Here is a 6,373-nt window from a genome sequence, read left to right on the forward strand (position 1 = left end):
AAACCCACTGTCTCGGGCTGCTACGCCGGCCGCCGAGTGCCCTGCCTGCGCTGGGGAGTGAGCACGGAGCGCACCCCGGGCCAGGGGTCTGCAGTCCCACAGCCTGGGCTGGGATGAAAGAGCACGCCCTCCTGTGTCCTCTGAGGGGAGACCCCACCCATGGGGGCTTCTGCCTCCCAGACCCCGCTTCTAACACCGTCCCTTTGGGGACCAGCGCTTCACAGTGCGAGCCCGGCATGAGTCAGCCCAGAGCAGACGTGTTCGCTTGAGCAAGAGAGCACAACTTCTCATCAGGAAAGGCAACTGTCGGGATATGAACTGCCCAAAAGGTGACGCGCCCGCCGAGAAGCTGCTGGAAGAATCCTCAGTATCCTGCAAAGCCGGCAGATGGAGACCCATGGAGGAGGCCGCGGCCTGCACCGCAGCGCAGAGGGGGCTGGCGCGCGAGCTCTTCCCCACGGGGTGGGCGCCGCCTGCTTTTCTCTTCACGGCGCAGTTTGGTTCTCGTCTATCAACTTCCCCAACAGCGCGTTGCCCTAACTTTTCTAAAAATGGGCCTTTTTCATGAAAGTGTCTTTTGCAGCTGATTTATCCAAACCAAGATGGAGTTCAGGTCCAGGCGAGGGGCTGGGGGGTCATCACTGGAGTCTTTTCTCCCCGCCCGGCTCAGGGGGCATGATCCCATTTTACAGATGAAGGGGTGAGGCAGGGAGTGTCCATCAATGGCCCCTGCGCTCACGGGGGTCAGTGCAGGAACCAGGCCTTGACCGCGCAGCCCCAGCTCCATCGCCTGCACTGTGAGTGAGTTGACCAGTCACGGGCATGTCCCTACCGGGAAAAGCGACCTGCAAATCCCCGTTTCCACAGTCCCGGGTGGTGCGTGGGGGGCTGAGTTACTTCTCACCCACTTTATTTCTGTTATTTCTCCAGCTCTGACTGTGCACTGGGGGACGCCGTCCTGGGGGGCAGTCGGCCTGCTGGCACCTGCTGGCCCCTACTGGCCCCCAGGAGCGCGGGCTTGCGGGAGGTTGTGGGTGTGCAAAGGCGGTGACACCCCAGGGTGCCAACCCGGAGGCTGGGCGGGGCTGCAGAGGAGGCTCGAAGACTCACGCAGAAGGCAGAGAACCTCCTTGAGAACCTCGCAGGGTCGCAGAGGGGACCCAAGAGGAGGCGAGTCTGCTGGGGAGCGCGGAGCACCCCTGGGGGAGAACCAGTCTCAGGGAGCTGAGCTGCGGTGCAGGGGCCTCCCAGTTCTGCATCTCTACCCGCCTGTTCAGCCCTTTTCTCCATCCGCCCTGAAGGGCCTGGGTCTTCACAGGACCCGTGAGCATGTTTTCATTTTACTCACTATTAAAATCAGACTGGGGGGGCCTCCCTGGTGGTGGCGCAAGGGGTTAAGACGCAACCTATGAAGCTGTCTGCAGCTCCTGCAGCACGAGTTCAAGCCCCAGCCAGGGAGTTACCCCCATGGCGCAGCAGACCTCTCCTGACTCGCCCGCTGCTCCCCTCAGCAGTGTATTTCATCAGTCTGCCTGTTCTGCTCCTGCTCCCCACTCTGTCTCTGGTGAGTCCTCTCACCTGCCACACCTCTGCCCTGCACCCCAGCTCTTGCATGCATGCATAAATAAATCTTTTTTAAAAAAGAAAAGAAAATCAGACAGGAAAGTTGAACGCAAAAACTAATCCAGCGTGGAGTCTCTTGGTCTTCACATCTGTGCCACGGTGAGTGCCTCCGGGCAGTGCAGTGCATGCTTTGCAAAAGGTGGGGTCCCGGAAGCAAAAAGTTCTAGAGCCACAGACACCCTGACCCTCCGCCCCTCCAACCACACCAGCTCCACCTTCCTCCCTGCCTGTGGAGCCCCGACCCCCACCCCCAACACACCCCCACCCCCAACACACCCCCACCCCATCCCACGCTGCTCCCTGGAGCCCCGGGTCGGCAGGGGTTGGGGGGCGGGGGTGCCCGCGCCCACAGCGCCGCCTCGTGGGCAGGAGGGGAACGGCCGGCGCCCGAGCCCAGCCGGCTGCAGGGAAGGAGCCGGCGGCGCAGCGGCCGGTGCGCGCGAAGCAGCGATTCCGGCCACGGCCCCTGGGGGCGGGCGTGGGGGATCGGCCTTATGGGGAGCCCAGACCGCACCCTCAGACTCCCAGAACCCGGACCGAGCGTCCCGGGGTCGAACGTGGCAGAGAAAAAGTACCGATGGCAGAAACTGACACGTGGAAACATTGGGGGGCCGCGTTCAGCCCCCGTCTCCCCGCACACAGCGACGACCCCCGCACCCCCAAACACCGGTAGAGCCCCCAGTGAAAAGCCCCGGCAGGGGCCAACTGAAACCCCGGCCCCCCGGGAGCAGCGACCCGGGAGGGGGTGCGGTGCGCCCCTGGAGAGCAGGACCCTCGCGCGTCCTTAAAGCCAAATACCATTGCGCGCGCCGTCGGGGATTTGGTTCATTTTTGCGCAAAGGGCCGTTTGCGCTGCGCCCCGTGCTTAAATGTTTTCTGTTGCCAAATAGCCTTCGGGGTCAGAGGCATCTGCTGCGTGGAGCCAGGGGCAGCCCCGCGCGCTGGTTACCGGGGGGGCCAGCGCCCCCACCCCTGCCGCCGGCTCCCACCCTCTGCCTGCGACGGATTCTCGAGGATTTCTCATCTTGTGGGATTCCGCGGCTGCGGGTTCGGCGCTCGCCACCGGCCCCTGCTAACGTCTCCAACTCGCAGCCCAGGCGAGGCCGCCAGAATCAAACCCGCATCCAGCTGCGTCCGCGGGGCCGGCGCAGGCCCGGCTGCTCGTGGAAATGTCTCCGAGTCTCGGGGCCGGCGGTCTCAGAGAGGAAAGAAGCCGTCCAGCTGGCTTGTGATTTATGATTATTTGTTTTATATTAAGGATCAGCAAAAAAGCAATAAAAAGAGTCGTTAGAGGATTCTATTTTCCAATCCGCCACACTTGCCTGCCCAGCTTCAAAATCTAACTGATAATAATGAGGGCGAGATCACACGAATTCAAGCAGAAGTTCACATCTTTTCGTTGATTTTTGGCATCGCTTTTCTGCTTCTGGGTCATAAAACCGTGATCTGGTCTGGCGTGTGCATCCTGCAGCTACTGGCCACGAGCGGATGCCCAAACCCCCTGACGGCTACCCAGCCCTCCTAGCCAGCTCAGCCCCTCCCTGGGAGAAAGTTCCTCCCCATCCACTGCCCCCACAAACCCCAACCCCAGGCCTGGCTGCCTCAGCCTCCCCCACCAGGGTACGTGCAAATCGTCCCTTATGCAAGTCTTAGATTAAGTGGCACCTCTTCCAGGAAGCCCTCCAGGCGGGGGGGGGGGGGGGGGCAGGGAGGCAGGTACACCGACAGGTGAGGTCTCCAGGAATGGGAGTCAAGTTCAACGTGGTGGTGTGAGCAGTCAGGGTCTCTGAGGGGAGAGTGTGAAGCCCCAGTGACCGTGTCCACCAGGTCCACCTGTGCTGGGGCTGAGGGTACAGCTGTGACTGCGCCAGGCAGGCCAGCTGCCCTCAGTGCCCCCAGGCCTCCCCTCATGCACTGGGAGCAAGCATTGAAATGCTGCTGGTGACGCTGCAAGACCTACCTCTCCTTCCCTGCCTCTCCTACCCGGCCCTCCCCCACCCTTCTCCCCTGCATGCTTGTCTTGGAAGGCATGTGCTTATGCTATTTGAAAGAACCGAAATACCAGTATTATTGGCCACCTAAGACCATCATTTCTGTATTTTTAAAACTCTTGAGATCAGTCACTGACGTCTGTGGCACAGCCAGGAGAGACTGGATGAAACCTGTCCCATCAGAAGCTCGAGGAGGGGCCTTCTTGGTGGTGCAGAGGTTAAGTCTCAGCTCTATGAAGATGTCCGCAGCCTGTGCAGCACAAGTTCGATCCCCGGCCAGGGAGCTACCCACAGGGCACAGCAGACCTCTCCTGACTCGCTCGTTGCTCCCCTCAGCAGTGATTTCAGTAGATCCGTCTATTCTGTACCCCACTCTGTCTCTAGTGAGTCCGCTCACCGCCTGCACCCCAGCTCTTGTATGCATAAATAAATCTTAAAAAAAAAAAAGCAGCAGCTGCTGGAGGAGTCTCGCGAGAGCTGACATCCCCCTGTCCTAATTCCCAATTGGGGAGGAGGGCTGAGCTCAGGAGCATGTGTCCCTGGTGGTTTCCTCTCGGTCCACGAGCCACATGGAGCTGGGTCCACCTCGGGAGTTCTCAGTGGCATCACCTGGGGGTTGGGGGGCGCGAGGGAAGGGGTGGTGGGAAAGCAGGAGGCCAGTGCAGGGGAGAATGGGGAAGAGAGACAAGATGGAGACCATGGGCTCCATCCACAGGAGAGCCCCCTCCCCCCGCCCCAGGACTACATGGCTCTCCTGCTCCCTCCCAGGCGCAAATCCTTCCTACTAAGGACCTGACCCCTCTTTCCAGAACGTGTGGTTTAAACCTGGTTCTTCGTGTCCACGTCCTGCCCCTGACCTCGCTCTCCCAGACACCAGCATCGCAGGGCAAACTGGAGACTGGAAATGGCGACTTCAGTGTCTCTCCTTCTTCTCTCCTTTCTTTTCTTCCCTCCCTGCCTCCTTCCTTTCTTTTTCTTCCTTTGTCTAAATTAACCTGGAAATAATTGCCAAAACATAAATGGCGTCATCTTACTTCAGTTTTAGAATTTCTAAGCCCAAGGACTAAGCTAGTAATGAACATGAAGACCAGCTCATGGGATGCTGAATTACGAAAATGTGAAATATTTTCATAAAAACCATCCTAAGAGCCTGGTACTTCCTGCAGTTTTTGAGATAGCACAAAAGTTCTGACTTTGAAAACGTGTCCCCAATAGTCCAACATCAAAGTTGATGAAACAGGGGTCTCCCTGGTGGCACAGTGGTTGAGCGCTGCGCTGTGAAGCTGTCCGCAGCCTCTGCAGCACAGGTTCGATTCCCGGCCGGCCAGGGAGATACCCACATGGCGCGGCAGACCTCTCCTGCCTTGTCTGCTGCTCCCCTCAGCAGTGTTTTCTGTCCGTCTGCCTGTTCTGCTCCCCACTCTGTCTCTGGTGAATTCTCTCACCCTCCCATGCTTCTGACCTGTACCCCAGTTCTTGTATAAATAAATCTTTTTAAAAAATGCAAAGTTGATGAAACAAGTTGAAAGTTGTTTGCCGCAGCGCCACCTAGTGGCACCATTTATTTCACACGCTCCAGTGTTTAAATTTCCTGGGCGGTTGGTGGGTCAGCTGGTTCCGTGCGGGCAATTATTCCAGGTGTTCGCTTATGTTAGAGGTGTTAATGAACACCCCTCTTGTGCACAATATTGTTCTCATTGTGCGCAAGACTTGAGACCAGTTTGATTTCAAATGCAATCAAATCCTCATTACTGTATCAGCAAAATTCTGACCTATGTGTTTCCAGCACACACCCCACTCAACCTCTTTATCAGCCACGGCAAGTTACCTCATTTCTCTGGGCCTCAGGTTCCTCGTCTATAAAGTGAGAAGATTATTATTGGTCTCCTTTAAGAGAAAGCTTGTAAAATTTCTTCGCGCAGCCCCATACATAGTAAATGTTCAGTGTTCGGGTAACACGAGCAGGGGGACAGGGCCGTTTTCTAATTTAGTGTTGTGAAAGTAAATTAGTAGTAGGGCATAGAATAAAAGTTGGCATGCACAAAAGCTGTCATGACTTTTCAGACTTCTTTCAACCACTTCAGTAACTGAGCACTGAGTAAGGAATGAGTCTGGTCTCACCCGGCCTCCTCGTCTTTTGGGCATGGTGCCCAATTTTCCTAAACTGTCCTGGCACTGGGGACAGTTACAGAAGACACTTCCACTGAGGGAGGAGCGAGGATGTTCCTGCGAGTATCATTGGGTGGAAAGCCAGAGAGCTCCCTGCAAGGCACAGGGGAGCCCCCAAAGAGATAATGTGCCCAAATCTGCCCTTAGGTCCCCCACAGGTCTCCACTCTGGACCTGCTTCCTGCTGGGGGGTCCATAGCGGGGTCTGTTGACCAGTTTTCTATCCATCTTCGCAGCCCCACCAAGTCTGTAGCTGCAGGAGGGTCAGAACTGCAACTTTGGTTCCCAGGAGATAGATTACTAGCAGGTGAGTCACTGTGCGGGCGTCACCAGGGCCCAGGTTTTCAGAGGACCAAATATGTCAAACCACGCCCAAACTATCTTAAATTCAAATTACAATTAGCAGCTGGCATGAGCATGAGCACCGAGCACCTAACACTAAGCACCTAGGGCTACCCCCAAGCACCTAGCACTAGCACTAGGCATCTGGTACTAAGCATCTAGCACCAAGTGGCAGCTCAGTAAATAAGTACTGAATGACAAAAAGCAGAGATCCCTGACTTTCATCTCTCCAAGTTTTTTTTTTTTCTT

The sequence above is a fragment of the Talpa occidentalis genome, unplaced genomic scaffold (assembly GCF_014898055.3).
Source record: "Talpa occidentalis isolate TD23 unplaced genomic scaffold, MPIMG_talOcc4v2.1 talOcc4.10, whole genome shotgun sequence".
In the NCBI taxonomy this organism is placed as follows: domain Eukaryota; kingdom Metazoa; phylum Chordata; class Mammalia; order Eulipotyphla; family Talpidae; genus Talpa; species Talpa occidentalis.